This window comes from Sitophilus oryzae, unplaced genomic scaffold, assembly GCF_002938485.1.
Source record: "Sitophilus oryzae breed Bouriz unplaced genomic scaffold, Soryzae_2.0 scaffold_1_pilon_pilon, whole genome shotgun sequence".
In the NCBI taxonomy this organism is placed as follows: Eukaryota; Metazoa; Arthropoda; class Insecta; order Coleoptera; family Curculionidae; genus Sitophilus; species Sitophilus oryzae.
The window spans coordinates 396,324-416,102 of record NW_022146725.1 but is presented as its reverse complement, the minus strand read 5'-3'; the positions used below and the strand labels follow the sequence as shown (position 1 = coordinate 416,102).

Here is a 19,779-nt window from a genome sequence, read left to right as displayed (position 1 = left end):
GACCATCATTAAGATATACCTAGAATAAAAGTTATTTAAGTTTTTCAAACAATAAATTAAATCTAAAACTAATAGTTATTTTTTATACAAGACGATAAAATGTACCTATTTTATCGTCGACCAAAAGATTAATTCACGAGCGATGAAATCGCGAGTGAATTAATTTCGGGAGACGGTAATGCAATTTTATCGTCGTGTATAAAACAATATTTTTTCCATACCGAGTTAGGTTTTAAAAAATATTCAGAAATTATTATTTCAAGGAATTTATTACGAGTAGAAAAAATATTGTGCTGGGTTGGCATTGGTTTCTATGTAATTTGACAAATAAATAAAGCTGTCTCTTTAGTTGTCAGCTTTGAGTCAATATTTTTTAATTATCTTTCGTGTCGATTGCTGATTGAATTGGAGCCAGAAAGGGCTCAAAACGAAATAAGTAAATTACTAACAGATATTCAGGCTGAGGCGACAAACGCCATATCCAAACTACTTCCATTTAAATCCCGAATAACTTATGAAAAGGAATACAAAAATTTTCAAAAATGGAAGCAATTAAAAAATGTGCGAGAAGAAATAAAGTTTCTAACCTATCCTCGCTGTTGTGTGAGGTTCAAGTTAACGTCTCCTTTCTGCTGCAATGGCTAAACTGGACGGGACCTACTTTGTTTACGCGGAATCCGAACCGCGGTCCTCGGCCATATCATGGTCAATGGCCTACCGACTTAGGAAGTGTCTAAATTAACTCTTACTCACGAGATATCCGATCTCATCCGGCGTGAATGAGCAGTGTGTATCAATAGATTTTACACTTTTCCCTTGGACAACAGCACGATGCAAAGTTTCGAACCGGTCACCCGTCCATCCACTAGCATCGCCTTCCGTCGCTTAACTTTGGTGTTCTAATGGGAACCGGTGTTTCGACGTAGCTGGGCAGTTGCCCATCCTCGCTGTTAAAGTATCATTTAATCTACCCTTGCGGTTAAAGTACTATTTTATCTACTATTTTTGATGCAGGTAATTTTAACAGTTGCTATGGAAAAAAATGTCTTTATTTTATTTAGTGTTTTTATGATCTTAAACAGCCAACTAGGAAGAAAGTCATATAATAAAAAAAACTCTTTTAATATATGTATGTATATTTTGATTCATTTTCTAAAATAATATACAGGGTGTCCCAGAAATAAGTGCAAATATTTTAACTGGTAGTATAGTTCAACCCCAGAAACACGCCTATGAGGTTTTTTTCACGAAAAAAAAAAAATTGAAAATTCGAAATTTTTTGAAAAATTTTTTGGAATTTTTTTTAGTTTTTAGTTAAAAAACATAATTTCTTGATAATATGGCAACATAGGTATTAGATTAAATTTACAAGAAAGAAAATCCAGAAAAGATCTATTGGTTCTCAAAATTTTAGCAAAAAATCATTTTTTTTTTAAATTTTCAAAGAAAAATAACTCCGTTATTTTGGACTTATTTGAAAAACGATAAAGAGAAAATATGTTTCTTTTATCGAGATCTACCACCCCTTAAAATATTTGCACTTATTTCTGGGACACCCTGTATAATTTTTATATCGTTCAAAATTTTTTTATCATAAATAAAATAACTACCTTTTGATTTTAAATCTTTAAAGATGCGGAATAAAGCTTCATATGGAGATGATGCGGTTGATGTAACCCTTGTATATGAATTTTTAAAGTAGCTCAACCTAAGACGTTTATGGATGTAAAGCACCAGATGGCGGAGCGTATTTCTACTATACTGGTCGCACGTATCGAAGTTCTGTTTCTTCTAGTTTTAAAAAATGTTCTTACTTCTTTGTAGTTGTAGTGGTTGTAGTGTAAAATTAGATTAATTTTATTAAGTTTAATTATAATGTTTAGTTTAGAATACCAGAAATAGTTTAGTAGTGTTTTTATAGTTTATTATTTTGTAGTTAAGTAGTAGGTGAAGGGATAATTTGGTTATTTTTTCTTTTTGTTTGAATAATTAGTAAGTTTGATAATTTTTACAGTGTAGAATACAAGAAGTAGTTTGTGTAGTGTTTTTATAAGAGATTATATTCGTTTATTTTGTAGATGAGTAGTAGGTGAAGGTATTCGGGTATTTTTTCTTTTTGTTTTTCTTCTAATTGTAGTAAGTATATTAAGTATTGTAATAGATACACTATATCTTCCTTCAACTTCGTTGAAAAGTGCGTTATCATATAATTTTGGTTTTCTGGTAGTAGAATAACGAAAAAAAATCTGATCAAATTTATTTTAAATTAAATTAATCGAGTCTTATTAATCAAATTAATCTAGTCAAATAATAACAATAGTTAGTTTCTAAATACTATACAGGGTGAGTTTCCTACGATGTTCTCTATAGAGATAGATAGAGAGTCGGTTAATGGGGAAAGAATTGCAGTTTTGTGGGGTCATAAATATGCGCCTTTCAGATTTTTCGGAGAAGTTCAAGGCTTACTAGATGTTTCGAAAAAAACAAATTTTGCCTATTTTAAAACTTGTCTCTAATTCCATTATAATCTACCGTATGATCGAATAAAAACTGCGTCCACGATGGCTATGAAATGAAGATCGCTGTCATTTTATATGTAAAATTATATGGGAAATATCATCGATCGTCATTTCATAGCCATCGCTGACGCCGTTTTTATTCGATCATACGATATTTTAGACAAAAAGTTTTCAGATAAAATTTGTAGATAATCACATACCTAATGAGTTTGTGTTTTATGTTTTTTTTTCTAAAGCCTGCCATTTTGGACATATGACACAAACATTATGTTTTTTTTTAAATGGAAACCATAGTTGGCCATGACTTCATAAAAAGCGAAATTTTTTAAGCTTTTCAGCGATATAGGATAATATGTTTTTTTCAAAAAATTACAAGTTATAGCCAATTCTTTTCTTCCTTGGCTAATTTCCATACCAATAATACCATGCCAATTAGTTGGCATCAAAAATGTAAAAAGTTTTATGTTTTCAAAAAGAAAAATATCGTATAATTCATAAAGCACTCAATTTAGAATAAAATAATCTAAGAATGAAATGATGCTTTTATAAACCTGCATTAAATAATTAAAATAGGTATGTAACTTTTTATTAAATATTAATTAACAGCAATTAGCATTATCATAAATTATAAATAATATACCAACATATCGAAATAATAATTTCTTTGTTAATACGGTTTAGAATTCTTAAAATAACAGGCAAAAATAATACACAATTTACAATAAAATAAAAGTTTCGTTTGGATTTCTTAATCAGCTGATCACTATTAAAGTTCGCAGAAACCCGAGGCTATAACTGAGGAAAATAACGAAAATAATCGATATGTTTGACTCCGCCCCGAAAGGTTCACGATTTGTCCTCCAGTTGGCAGCACATTTTGTCTAGTCGGTTAAGCAACTTTAAGAATATATAAACAAGGATGTAACATTGAAAACAAAATGACGTATATGTGCAGGAGTGTGATTTTAAAAGTTGTTCGAAAAAGAGCAGATATGTTTGGGCGAAACTAGAAAATATCTACTCCTTTTCTTCAGAAACTTCTACCATTTTTCTTACTCTGAAGTTATGACCGCGGTCTTACAAGCACCGAGAGGAAGGCGGGGGAGTTGGTTTGTTACTGCCGTAAATCCGTCTCCGGAATAAATTTAAAAGACGTAAAGCGATCCGGGACTCCTTCCGGGCCGTTTAAAAAGTTCTTTTCAAAGAAAAATGTCGCGCTTAAAAGCGGCCGGCTGACTGACGGAGCCTCCGTAGCAAAGAAGTCGACGAACTTTAGGAAATCTTTCTCCGCATTTTATTCTTTTCAGGCAGTTAATGTTTCAGAAAATGGTTTCTGACTCTTGCGCTGCTGCAAAAGTAAAGTTTGTTTTGCAGGTAATCTTGATGTGAAAAGGTGCATTTTGAGTAGGAAGATGAAATTTAAGTAAAGGTCTTTGAAAGAATTAAAATTAAAATTCTAGTTCTTTAAATTGTCATTTTTATTTCAAGTTTTTTTTAGACTCTAAATCAATGTGGGACTAACACTTCGTGTGCACTATATGTGTGCACTTCGTGTGCACTATATGCGCATATTTGAAGTGAAACTTCTTACGAACTAGCTATTAAACTGATTTAAAGGACATGTTTGAAAAAGTGACATATAACGCTGTTTTAATATAAATATTATTTTCAATTTATTTCTGTATTCTGTACATTTTCTGTTTCCTCAATAGCCTGCCAGTTTTGTGGATTACAACCCAAAATACACACTTTCATGAAAATACCTAATAATGTTAACGCTTAAATTTATTTAAGAAGAGAAAACATTTTGAATCGAACCATCAATTCGTATTTATCTTTTTATAGTTTTTTACAGTAATTTTGTTAAATTATATGAATATTCTCGTTGATTATTGGTTTGAATAAATATGACACTGTCCTCCAATAAAAATGGAGTTGCTTAACTTTAATAATTCTAATTCTAAGCTAGAAAATTTGCTAGATGCTTTACCCAGACTGTTATTCAGAAGCTACAAACCTATCGAGGAAAATATGCATGAAAATTTACTTTCTAGCACACAACTAGATAATATTTGTAATGTAAACGCCACGAATGTTTGGGAGTGATTCATCGCTTGATGAAGTTAGAATCGACACGCGCGCTATCATTTTACATTAAAAACGTAAATTTTTACCGCAGACGTAGGTTTTTAAAGGCCCGGTCTAATCATCTCCCTGCGCTCCTCCTACTTATTCTAAAATGTTAGCGTGATTGACAAAGACGATACTATATCGCGTTTCTTTGATTGATTCGTTTTTGTGCGTCAGTCCATTCGTGTGCTTGCAGTGCGACCAATGAGGCATTCCATTTTATATTTATAACCAAATATTTGTTTTGACAAGACTTTGACAGTTAAAACAACAAGTTACAACAGATTATATATTGATTATTACATGACTTGAAACACCACGGCACTGGAATTAAGTTTTATATGACCTTGAACAGATTAGTTCACATGGTAGCGACCGATGAATCACCCCCAAACATTCGTGGCGTTTACTATACATAGGTACAGTATCAAGTTTATAATAGTGATTTTCTTAACCGCATATGGCACAGATCGTGACCCAGAGAGAATTAAATTCTTTTATAGAGGGGCAGATCTACCCCGAATGGGGTAGTTGTGCCAACACTGCCGTTACCACTTTTCCTGACGCTAGCTCGTGTGTCACGGCCTTGAATTTTTACTTCCAACGCGCGTAAAGAGATTTCACTTCAAAAATTATATTGTTTTGTTTCCGTTTAACTTCAAATTATTATTTTTGGATTAGGCACATATCCGTAGAGAACCACTAAAATATTTGTGCCCTAGGATTGTAAACTCAATAACTTTTCATATAAAACTAATATTTTCGTTTTTTTTTTAAACATCGTTTATAAATTTTAGTTTGACGATTCTGGGGTATGTAAACGCTTTAAAGATGCATAATTTGTCGTGACATGATTCTCATATTCTCATGTAATTTGGTATTACTTGCCTAGTAAAATAAAATTAATTGTAATAATATACTTATAATTTTATTTTTTAATAAACCGGAAATAAAGAAACCGCTCAAAATTAAATCATGTTTATAATAATTAGCCCTTTTCAAATATCTGAATGTATTAAAGTTAGTAAACTCGAGATATTTTTCCGGATAAACTTTCCATCTTACAAAATGACGAAGATGCTAAATCAACATGTTCCGCGGACTACTATCCACGTAAATATCGACTAGACGTTATGAAGATATACACGACGTATATACGAATGTCTCTGTTTTTATTACTCTAAAGCAACGACTGACTCTAAGTCGCTGGCTTACGACCGGAGTAAACAGTAGAAGTTATTTTTCCGAGAACGTTAATAAACAAACTGGAGGCCCTTTGGAAAAATAAGAGAAACGGGCGCGGGAGAAATATAAACATAAGGAATTAGCCAAGAAAGTATAGTAGCCAAGGTTTACGGCCGCTGCTCTATTTACGTGTTTACATTTTGAGGTAAACGTGTATTTTATATTTCGAGTTATGTCTTTCGTGAGCGTAAAGTTGGCCCATTTGAAATTCACTGGCTTTTGAATAAACACTTTTTGAATATTTCAAAATCTAATTTCAAAGTCATACAATACATGTTTGTAGCTAATGAAAATATGAATACCGGGTGGCCCATCGTCGTTAGAAACATAGGAAATCCCATGCAAAGTTTGAACTGTCCAAATACTGGATTTCCTTATAATTTTACAGCTAAATCGTAAATAGGTTTTTAAGAGTTTGCTTATACTGAATACAGATACCAAATTACAACAATTTTGGACAAGCCGATTTTAAGTAATTTAAGAAAAACTGCATCTATTGTTAAATTAAAACTAGTAGTGGGAACTATCGAATGAATACTATCGAAACATTCGATAGTTGCAATTCATTCGAATAATTCGATAGTTAGTAAGAAAACATTCGTTGAAAACTATTCGAATAAAAATTATCGAATAGATCCGTCATCTGCCTTGAAATATTGTATTCTAGTAATTCGGCAGCAAAAACCATTCATTTATAAAATTCATTCATTTATAAAATTCATTCATTTATAAAATTCATTCATTTATAAAATTCATTCATTTATAAAATTCATTCATTTATGAAATTCATTTATTCGTCAGGATCGATTATAATAAAATATTAACTGAATTTTAGTTGTCGCCCGGCAACGTAGGTTTATTTCCGAGAAAGCGGTCGGTGGCAATGCTATGAAAGAAGCCGGCATCTTTGATTTTTTGCGGAGTTATATATAGATAAGGACACATTATTTTTTTTATTGAGGTGCTAGTATTTACACAGAAAATACATTATGAAGGGCGCTGTTGCCATATTTTTGTATTAGTTGATATTAGCAAAGAATATTATTGTTTGGCTTTAGTTAGTTAGGGATAGTATGTCTATATATTCTGCATTTTTTTATTAATATTCTGTTGTTACACTGCAATAATACTTGTTATTTTGGATGTAGGAAAATTATTTTAATGTTTTTAAGCAAAGACTGGTTTAATAAATAATAATAACAGTAATAATTTGTTATACCTATTAACAACAAAATTTAAAATCATTTAATATAAATATTTTTTTTAAGTAGTAGCAAAATATAAACAACAAATTAGATGTCAAAATTATTTATATTAGATCCTATTTAAAATAATATAGTCTCTAATTTTTTGGCAACGTTGGTTTATTAAATAATAATAATTACAGAACTAATTTGTTATATTAACAACAAATTTTAAAATCATGAAATATAAACATTTATTAATTTTCTAAGCAAGCGGTGTAATGGAAGGAAAATATAAATAAATAAAAAATTAGAAATCAAAATTATTTATATTAGGTGCTTTATATTACTATTTAAAAATTATATTTACTTTTACTGGCATTTACTTTAAAAAATAAATGAAATATTTCTTCGCAAAAAACTACATGTAAGAGAATTAGCATAAACAAAATACAAACATCGTTAACTTTTTTTTTAAATTGGCACGTGTAAAACTTTCATTTTAATTTTCTCACCCCATAGTTTGAGTTCGATAACCATTTACTTAACCACATTACTTTAATATGATTATTAAGTTCAACTAATTCATATTATTAAAACATCTAAAATACAAATATGTACTTTTAAAATTAATTTAAGTTCATCTCATCTCTCTTAAAAATTGCTACTTCTCAAAATTTCCCATTAAAAAATAGACCATATACCATATAAAATTAAATAATTGAAAGATCGGACTACGGAAAACCACACAACTTTTCGGAAAAATTTTGACCACCTGCACATGCACACAATCGTCAATAAATAAAATTAAAAAATAACTACTATTTTAGTATTTTAACTATTTTAGTAAACGCAAAAATAGCACAGTATTTATACGGTGAAGTTATAAAAATTTGGAAGAACTAATAATGCACTGACGCATACAAAAATCAAACGAATACTAAATTTCATTTTCAAAAGCATTCGATAGTCGTGGCTCAACGATAACCATTTAGTCGCACGGCGAGGTTGTCACATATGCTTTAGTTTACAAATGAATGAATGATTTTATTCGAATAAAACCATTCGATAGTTGAAATCATTCATTCATTAACCATTCGATAGTCTAATTCATTCGATAGTTCCCATCGCTAATTAAAACCGAACAGGTAACAATGCAAAACCAGTCAAATGTCAACATACTCTTATTACTTACTCTTTTTTACCTTTAATTTTAACAAATCTTAAGGCACATTACTCGGCATCATTCTACTTGGCAAGTACGCAAATATTTGCGTACTTGGCAAGTATCCCCACCATCCCCACTTTGTAAACAACATTGGCAAGTGTTGCGCTCAAACGACGTGTTCATTTCAACAAGTACACCAGCACAAACATTGTTTAAATCCTTGGCAAATAATCAGTATAGTCGCATCCATGGATACCGGTCGTCCCGAAATTGTTGTTGCTAATGATTCTTTTTTCTTTTTAAGTTCTTTTACTGTGCACTGCAATACGATTTCTATGTTCTTTATGTTTGGCCATCCATATGAAGGGCTCCTTTTCGTATAAATCCATAAATTCCAAAACAACATCATTTGAAGACTACAGGGGAAAAACCAGCTTTGCCTATTTTAATTAGGGCCGAGAAAATGCAGTTTAGTGTTTTTAAAGAAATGTTATTTTCGGTTGAATAATTAGAAAAAAATATAATACTATTAATTCTGAATTATTAATATTGTTAATTATCGCCATATTCTGAAGTACCGAAATAAAAATATCAAAATGCAAAACAAAACAAGGGAAAAACCAGGTCCAATTAAAGGTTGTATGTATAAAACCTAAACTAAACTATTATTTTTTTGTTCTAGGAAGAAAATTAATATTTAAGTAGGGTTTTATTAGCATACATAAATTTACTACATGTAATACTAATTGCAAGATGCATGCTTGTCGCCCATGCGTATGGACATCTCTGGTTAGTGCCATTTACGCGTGGACTACTCTGGTTTTTCCCTTGTACAGCAAAATAACCAAGCTGTAATATCTCTGGGACTAAGCGTATTATTGCTTTCTTTTTTCTCGAATGACGCTCACATTTGCCTATAAAGTTGTATCGCTATCTTCATTTCTAAGAAAATGTGACATATCTGGTTTTTCCCATGTAGTCTTCATTTGTCCACTCCATTTATTGTTGAAGGAACGATTTAGGTATGTCGTCAATATTGAAGTCATTAATGTAAATTTTATATTATATAATATATTATTGCTTTAACGTTTTAAATTATCCGCAATTAACACGAAAAATACTACGTTCCGGAAATAAACGGGACATACGCTATAACAGTACAATTATTTGAGTAGTACAGAGTCATTTGAGCGCCTCGGCAAGTATAGCCAAGGCTGGCCAAGTCTGGTCGAGGACTTAACAAGTGTACGAATAATTGTGATCCTTTGACTGGGGCTGTTTACCGACTGAGAGTGGAAACGCGACGAGTGACAAATAATTGCACAAGGAAACAGTTCTCACGACATTGATATGGCGAGTATATTCCAATAACAAATGTTTGTTAAGTACACGAGTCGTGAGAATGCGCCTTTACAAATTTAATAAAACTTTGGTAAAAAAATATTACAATGCATCATCAGTTCTAATTAGTTTCTGAAGATGCTAAATATTGCGTTTTAACATGGTTTACGCGTGTTGCAGATTTCTTTAATTGTAACACTAAAGATTCCATTCTAAAATTGTTTTCATACACATTATTATACACCTGTTTGTAAACAAAGACACGATATTAGATACCTTTATAAAGAAATTTCTCAATGGTTCATTACCTAAATGCCTACGTCTCATTGCTGGCCATATATCATATTAAACAAAAAGAAACCAGTGGCAGGGTAAGCCAATAACTCTCTGCGATCGCAAGAACTGGTACTTATAAATTGCAATCGCGATTTCAGCTCTAAAATATTCATAAGTTGTTGCCGTCGCGAATTCCCTCGGAATTTATATAATCTGGGACGCTAAAGTGTTCTGCTATTTTGTATAAGCAAATCCGCAAAATCTTTTAAATCTGTATCAAAGGTTTAATGTTGAAACTAAAAGAATTTAGAACTTCCATTGTCTTTATTTATTTCTTGATTAACACAACATTTCTCGGTCGGAAGGATCACTGAGCGTTATCAAGTGTAAACTAATCTAATTCTTAAAACTACTGAGCTTTTATACTATAGCCAGGCGTGAAGAAGTTGGGTGCAGTCAACCCTGAGGTTGTCCACTTAGAACAACTGCATTGGTACGTTTTATAAGTGGTTGCAATATCGTAGATATTTCTGTATTAGGATATTATCTAAGATCCATGTTGTTATTGCGTCTTCAAATGAGATTCCCTGTTGGCCACTTTATATTGTGCTGATTTGACCAAATATGGTCCGCAATACCTAACTTCATTGCTTCACCTTTTTGTACATGGTTTCTGTGCTCGCTAACTTGTACATGTTGTGCATCTCTTGTTTGAATGATTCCGGTCTTGTTTTCGTTAGGACATTTCTTAGAGTCCATCTAGATTTGAAAATAGTTTTAATTCTATACTTTTTGGCTATTCGCCTGATCTTTTTTGACGTTCCTGTTACATATTGACTAGTCAAGACATTCAAGTAAAACATTCTAAGTAGACAACCACACGACTGACTGCACCCATCTTCTTTACGGGTGAATGCCCTGGCTGTAGTATAAATGCTCAGTAGTTTTAGAATTCATGGCAGCGCTCTCCATTATAATGGACAGCAAACTGCAGGAAAGGGGAATGGGCTTTAGATACAGATACGCCGGCGCCGTCGGTATGCTCAACATAAAAAGACTCAGGGAAAACACACGTACATAATTCATTACAGAACTTCAATACGCTGATCACTGCGCTCGCAATGTTGAACCTACCTGGGTATACGAGGCTTATACCTGGGCATACGAGGCTCTGAGCCTTAAGCTGAACATCGATAAAACTAAATTCATGTGCACTCCCCCGGAAGATCACAACAATGCTATAAAAATCGGAGAAGAACTATTGGAATATATAGCGGAATTCAATTACCTCGACAGGTTGATTTCGGAAAAGGCATATCATAGACTCTCAAAATTTAGCACAGGATTTGCAGCGCCTCAAGAACATTCTAGAAATTAAAACACAAGGTTTTCTGCAATCATGACTTGAACACAAAAACGAAACTTGCAGTGTACAAACAGTGTACCAAACCACCATGTTATCTGGAAACGAAACCTGGGTGCCGCATGCCGTACTGGCGACATCTGAACGCAATAAACAGGTTGCAACAGAGACACCTTAGACAACTCTTAATAATCAAAAGTTCCACCATGTCTCAAATGTATCGGTCCTTGAAAAAGCTAGTTGCGAGAGCGTTGAAGTCATGATTACTAAATCCTGCTTAAGATGGGCTGGTCATGTATGCAGGATGCAAGAAAACCGCCTACCAAAATATCTTCTTTATGGTGAGCTTGTAGACGGTAAAAGGAATCCGGGTGGACAATTCAACAGGTACAAGGATATTTTCCATGAAAACTTGCAGAATCAGTGGAAGAAGCAGCGCTCAATATAGAACGCAATGGAGAAGAATTGTAAAATCAGTTAACAGCGAGAATCAAAAAGTAAAGAGGCAACAAAGCAATGAGATTTTTGAATGTCCGGAGTGCGGAAAAGAGATAACATCACGTATCGGGCTTTTCAGTCATAGAAAAGCTCACGTAACACCTTGCGTAACCATCTCCTGATGCGTGTCAAATACTCGTCAGCGAGTAATAGCAGTAGTAGTAGTATTAGTTTTAAGAATTAGATTAGTTTATACTTGATGACGGTCAGTGATCCTTCTGACAGAGAGAGAGAGAGAGAAACGTTGTGTTAATCAAAAAATAAATTAAGACAATGGATTCTTTTAGTTTCAATACTGAACATTTACGACATTCAAAGTAAAGGTTTAAGGGTTATTTACTTGTCACACTCTAGTCTATAGTAGAATTAACGTTATTGATATGAAAATAAAGTAACTTCTCTTTACGTAAGTGAATTGTTTTGAATCAGATAAGGACTTAGACTTGCTCTATAGTCTTCTCTAGCGTCCCGCACTATATTTCCAGCAAGCACGAATCACGTTAAATAGATTTTAATAGAGTCTTTCATCTTTGCCGAGGCAACCCGCTCTTTCTCTCCGGGGCTCTTAATTGAATTATCTATCTAGTTGAAATGTCCTTTCCGGACCGAATGGTTTTCTTGGGAGAGACCTTATATTTCGGAAGCCCGTATAAAGTAGCTCGGTTATCGTAATTAAAAGAAGCAAGTTATCAATTAAAAATGGATGTAGGTCTCAATTTAGGAAGGAATTTATCAACTTATTTTTTTCGACTTATTGAACTTAAGTAGAATATTTGAGATATTAATATGTTTTCGACTTATTTCTATGATATTATTTTACACTTACCTACAATTAAATTTTATCAAAAATAGTAGATAAAATAGTACCGTATGATCGAAAAAAAAAAACGGCGTCCAGTTGGCTGGGAAATGACGATCGATGATGCCTCAGCCTGAACATCTTGTTGGTAATTTACTTATTTCGTTTTGAGCCATTTCTGGCTCCAATTCAATCAGCAATCGACACGAACGAGAATTAAAAAATATTGACTCAAAACTGACAACTAAATAGACAGCTTTATTTACTTGTCAAATTACGTAGAAACCAACGCCAACCCAGCACAACATTTTTTCTACTCGTAATAAATTCCTTGAAATAATAATTTCTGAATATTTTTTAAAACGTAACTCGCGATGGAAAAAAATATTGTTTTATACACGACATTAAATTTGCATTGTCGTCTCCCGAAATTAATTCACTCGCGATTTCATCGCTCGTGAATTAATCTTTTCGGTCGACGATAAAATACCATTTTATCGCCTTGTTTCAAAATTAACTATTAATAGACATGGCAAAAATTGAAAAATTTAAAGAGAATCAACCCGCAAAATCTCTTAGACAAACAATACTATTAAGATTTCATATACATATCTGGAGATAGGAAGAGAACATTGGATTACCCTACAGGATGTTTTGTAAAAGTTGCTCACCCTTATAGCTTTTTTATTTTTTCAGATAAAAACAAGATTTAAGCTTCATTCAGAACCTCGTAATTAGTGGTTTCAATTACACTTTATACTTTTTAGTTTACGATCCACAATGTCTAAAAAAACATAATTAAAATTAATAGAATATCCTAGCAACAGCTTGCAGTAATCAGTTGTATCCATAGAGAAAGCCTAATATTTAGCTTATAAAACAATACACCAGCGGCGTGCGGTCCATGGAAGCGGGGGAAGCACCGCTTCCCTAAACTTTTTAAAGATAAAAAAACAAATAGTTAAAAGTTAATAATACAGTTATTTTATAACAAAAGATTAATTTAATTTGTTAAAATTATTTATTTGAAACCTTACATAAACGTAGTAAATTTAATTAGCCTTTTACTGCATGGATGCGCGCCTGGAAATCGCCGCCGGTCGCCTATCCCTCCTTCATGTAGGTGTTATTGACCTCGAATGCAAACGACAAATTTAAGCCGAAAAATCGCGCACAGTTGCTAGCCACGGCAGCGATCGTTCGGCCGCCTTCCGCGGCTTTTAATTCATCGGGACGGGTTCGCTTGCGATTTTATAGGTAATATTGTATTTTTTTCGGATTTAACTTAGTGTTTACTGTTTCGTTTGTAATGGAGGGTCAAGAAGGACAATTTTCTGCTTCTGCTAGTGTGGACAATAATTTAGACTGTGGTTGTGTTGTATGTGTGTTATTAAAAAAGGGATTTTCTAGTAATGTCTCGAAATAGGGTTTTTTACCGATTCGCTTCCCCGCTTATAATTGTCACCGCACGCCGCTGCAATACACTTTTGGTTTCTAACCACATTTTCTCTTGACGGATGATAATCAACGGCAAAAATGACATTCCTCGCAAATTTTGAAGTATAATTAGTGGAAAAGTCAAGTTTGTTAATTTTTTCCACTAATTGAAAATTCATACCACTAATGTTGACGTTCTGAATGCTTACATTCAAATCAGAGGAACAAACTTCTACGCTAATTGAAACCACTAATTTATTCTACTAATTGCGAGGTTCTGAATGAAGCTTTAGTATGTTAGTATATGACATAAATCAGGATTGATTGACGTGTTCAATTAGTTTTGGTCACTTCCTGTTTCACCAGATATGCAAATACGTTTAAATTTTTTAGCACCTTTATTTTAAACGTAGTACCTTTATTTTAAACGTATTTGCGGATATGACTACAATTTTTTATTTTTAAATTGTACTCTCGGTATTTTTTTACTTTATTTGATGGAAAACGACATTCTGAATAGAATGATATATCGTAAAAAACAGTATTTTACTCATTATATCATTTCATTTCATCAAATAAAGTAAAAAATTTCCGAGGGTACCATTTAAAAACCAAAATTCATTCCGGTGAAACAGGAAGTGACCGAAACTAATTGAATACGCCAATCGATCCTAATCAAAGATCCTGATTTATGTATACTAACATACCAAATCTCGTTTTTTTTATCTGAAAAAATAAAAAAAGTATAAGGGTGAGCCACTTTTGAAAAACACCCGATATATTTGAGACATTTATAATACTTGTTTTTGTCTAAGACAAAGTCAAAATTACTACTTTGAAAAATATTGCTTACTTTTAAACACCGGTATCTCAAAAAATAAACAAACAAAACTAGGAGATAGAAAAGACATTGTAATAAATAACATAACAGGGGAAATACTAGAAAAATATATATATTTGGAACAACTAATACACAGCTCGGGATCTCTACTACCAGAAATCAACAGAAGAAGTATGTTAGCATGGAGTACTTATGGAAGAAAGTCAATCATATTCAAATCAGAATGCCACTTTATCTAAAGAAGATAAAATTCGACCAATGTGTACTACCATGTCATGACCTATGCATGCAAAACTTGGACACTTAAAACGGACATTATAAGGAAACTGCAGGTCGCACAAAGCCCAATAGAACGAAATATGCTGGGAGTAACCCAGAAAGACCATAAAATAATAGAGTGGATACGAGAAAAGACCCAAGTAATAGACGTCATCCACATGACAATGGGTAGGACGCTTAGCAAGAAGGACACTTAACAGATGAACCACAAATATTACAGCATCCAGTAACCAAGAGGAATTAAGAGATCTAGAAGAAGACCAAACGTGGGAAGAATGAAATGAATGAAGACCAAAGATGGGACCTTGATATTAGGAAATTAGCAAGGATAACTTGGGCCCCCATAGCCAACAATAGACAACAGTGGGCCAACAAAGAGAGTATCTAAATATGTGAGGGAGGCTACACCATAATTGGAAATGGTTGAATAAGCTGAAGATGATGAGGATGACGGTCTCAAAAATAACTGTAATATTTAAGATTTTGTTTGGTTTGGTCAAAAAAGTCAAAACTTCAACTTGATTCTACTCCTACGTCTTTTAAATCTTTCTGATAGTACTTTTTGTCCAAGAGACTATATTCCCTATCGATACTTTGCAAATTGTTCCCCTGTATACAAAAGTTTGGCAAGAACAGTAGAGCTATTTAAAATTTTCAAAAAAGAAAATTACGTTATTTCTATTGTTGAATTTATTCTGCATTTTGTTTTCCTTCTCTTCTTTGTTGGTACCAACAAAAATTGACTCTCTGAATTGGCTTTTGTATTGCGCTTTCTTTTAGAGAAAATAAAAAGTTAAATGAAGTGGGTGTTGAAATATACGAAACCACTCTCCGTACTCCTACATAAAAACGTACAATTGCGTGCGTGAAGCTTTAACAAGACTATTTATTTCAAAAACAGCGTTTTTAAATTCGTATGTGAAAAAGTAATATTTATTTTGCCTCAAGGCGGATTGCTGTACCACCTAAAATATGTTACGCTTTTTCAAAAATATTAACAATTGTTTTATATACAGGATGAGTCTTAATAAGAGGGTCAATTTAAAAATATTGATTACCAACTGATTACAAAGTGTCTTGTTTTAGTGATTATCTCCCAGAAGATCGATGTAACAATCCTTCTAGGTATCTACAACAAAATTATCTCTCAAATTGTATCGAATATAAACGTATGCTAACTAGATGTATTACTTCGAGGGTGAAACATAATGGCTTCGTATTTTATCGGTATTGTTCTTTATAATGCAAATAGGTTTTTGACACTCCGTAACAATATAATGCAAATAGGTTTTTGACAGTCCGTAACAATAAGGCAATTAGCCGAAGACGTGGAAAGAATCGTAATTTTGGGATAAAGGTGGGACCACACGTGAACGCTTTTATGAAAGCCCCGAATTTGAATAAAGAGGCGATATCTAAACACTTTAATTTCTTCTTTAGGGATACGTATTGCTTTAGTATTCATAGGGACAAAGGTGTGTCTTTTTCAGGTAACACCAGACAAAAGTAATACCAAAACCTATTATGTGTGAAAGGTAAAAGAGAATTACTTGTGGAATAACATTTGCTTTCTTAATATGTTCATATTTATACAATGAAGAATAGGACCTTCGATCATAATAAAATAGAGTTCAAGTAAATTTAAATACTTCAAAAATAATAAATATCTAAAAAATACCACATCAATTCATTTAAAAATAAATAGCCCTGATATCTACTAGTTACCCTAAAAAGCAGATTAAGGTATTAGAAATATGCATATATACAGGGTGAGTCTTAAATCAATACAAATATTTTTAGGGGTGGTATATTTCGACCCCAGAATCACGTCTAGATATGTTTTTTTTTTCGCGAAAAAAAATTGAAAATTTCGATTTTTTTTATTTTTTTGGAAAATTAAAAAAATTATAAAATAATGAATCTAATTAACTTTTATTTTTTTAAATAGGTACCTTTAGAACACACACGGCGTCCAGATGACTTTGAAATGACGATCGAAGCCATCGAAAATCCAAGCCATCTATGACGCCGTTTTTTTTTCGGATCGTATTGTACTACTTCAGCTTTCCATTCTACTGACTTAATCAATTTTCAGATTTTTTAAAATGTCATTATATCTCAATAATTTAATTACGTAGTAAATATATAGTAATTATGTAGTCTCAGTCAAGTTATAAACGATTACCATTTTAGTTTTGTTTATCATGACATATTATTGACATAAAAATATATTAAACACATTTTTTGATGTCAATAGAATAGTTTTTGATAGAATAAAAAAACTTTTTAGAAATTTTAATTTTCTTTTGATGCAATTTGGTCTTTTTTGGATGTTATTTATTCTACCAAAAAAACTTTCAGTATAATCTATGAGATCATTACAAATCACCTAGGTCAACCTTCTACAGTATCTACTAACAGGTAAATTGATATTATTTCATAAATGGACGATAAAGCACATTTTTTTATCCATCTAAGATACATTTAAGACAAGGACAATAAAATAAGTCATACAGTTATGTTGCAATTTTTAATTTTACCAGATGTTCTTCGAGGCTATATGTTTATAATAATATCGAAACTATAGTCATTTTTCTAAATATTCTTTTTAACTTTACATTCCGTTTTTAAAAGCCTAAAATAAGTAACTAATACTCATACCATTAAGTTGCATAAAGCACCAAAGTGTATCATTATATCATATTTTTATTCTTCGCTACAATACTCTGGGAGCATTAACATTAAAACAAAATAAAAATGTTTTATGTAAAAATTCAGTAGGTTGTGAAGCTACAGTGAGAAATTTATTAGTGATCATGAAATATAAATATTTCTTATTGACAAAGACTGTACATTTTGAAAGCTCAAATTCGTTGAACAGAGAAAAAAAACAAAATAAAAAGAAATATCAATTTAAAATAACACAGGATCGAAAAAAAAGACGTTACAATGGTTTTTGAAGTGACACACGATGATAGTTTCAGTTGAACCGATCTCTATAATTTTTTATGTTAACTGTTGCTGTAAGGGTCGGCTCATCAGAAATTATTATCATCGATTGTTGTTTCAAAGTCCAGTATACACCGTTTTTTTTTCAACTACGCGGCATGTAAATCCACTATCATAAGAACACTTTAAACACTTTTTAAAAGATGCCTTTATTTAATCTTAAAACATGAACACCCCAAGTAAAACTAGAATGCTTTAAAATATTCATAATATTCCGTTTTTTATTTAGATTTACGTGTACAAATACAATATGATCGGAAAAAAACGGCGTCAGCGATAACTATGAAATGAGGATCGCTGTCATTTCCAAACCAACTGAACGTCGCGTCGTCTTTTTTCGATCATACGGTACATGAGTTAAACATGTTAATTTATAATTATTGCAATATACCATATGATCGAGAGAAAAAAAAAACGGCGTCCAAATAGCTTTGAAATGTCGATGATTGATGATGACATTGACCATATAATTTTCAACATATTAAAAGACAGCTACCTTCTTTTCCAAACAATCCCTGATACCGTATTTTTTACCTCTTGAAATAACAAGTGTTGCGTATTTTTTGTTGGTGAGGTAAATTTCTGTTAAATCACATATTTTAAGTATTTTGATTTAGTTATTCCAAAAAAATGCAGCGATGACACCAACACAAAGAAATATATACATTCAACTGAACTCCTATCGAGTAGTAATTCAAAATTATCAAAATAATTTCTAATTTCTCTTCTCTCTCTATCATACGATACCGTGCAAATTATTCCGAATTTCAAAAATCAAGCTGGCTCAAATGAAAGCTAACCACCAACCTACGACAACGCTCAACAGAAAAATCCACCCCCGACAATCGAACTACCTTAACACTGACCGAAAAGGACCATCTGGCCTGAAGAGATCACCCGATTACACATCGCCCGGGTCTTGTAGTACCTACGCCGGTACCGATACTCGCAGTACTACCGCGCTTCGAGACAGATACGAGCGAACTGCAAGCGCCCGCGGTCGCCGCAGTAACCCACTTGGACCTGGTGCTGTCGCTTGCTGCTGCTGCAACTGGTCGCCAAAGGTGCCCACGCCAAAAGTGCCGCCCACCTGCTTACGGGCATCTGGGATCTGTGGGTGAGCTTTTTCCGATGCTCTTTGGTTGATGATACGCGACGGAAAAACTGAGGAAGTGAGAAAAATCGGGGACGCTGAAGAGTGTATGATTGAATAGTGTTGTGACCTTAACCTCGAAAAGAGCGAGGTAGGCGCCAGTAGTCTGATGGATAGTGTCGTAACAAAAGAGATCGTATAAGAAATATGCGAGTTTGAATTAAAAGGATTTATTTATTTTATGTTGGGTCTTTAATCGTTCTCCAATGGACAGAAGATTCTATTGTGGCTCAAAGAGCAGAAAGAAAGCTTGGACAAAAGCAAGAGTTGATCAATTGAGATCGACAGAAAAAAAATGAAAAGATGTCACCCAAGTCAACTTGAAGCAATCCAGCTAGGCTACATAAGATTTGCCAGGCCAGGACTCACAAGATAAAGTCTCTAAAGGAAAACATTATTCTAATAGAATCACAACAAGTAGCGGACAAAAGAGCCTGCTATTTACTTCATTTGTATTCTCTCAACTTCAACAACTTAATTTATTTCATAAATGTACTACGATTTACGAGAGTACGAATTTACGAAAACAGAGATTTC

The 19,779-nt window shown here is 32.7% G+C and overlaps 1 protein-coding gene across 1 annotated transcript in view; it reads right to left on the bottom strand.

The window, feature by feature from the left end:
• The window catches only part of LOC115883832 (caskin-1-like), a 111,437-nt gene extending 92,351 nt beyond the window's left edge, over positions 1-19,086 (bottom strand). The window contains 1 exon segment of the mRNA XM_030902239.1: positions 18,944-19,086. The gene's annotated coding sequence lies outside the window, so the exon portion shown is untranslated.
• Positions 19,087-19,779: the final 693 nt, after the last annotated feature.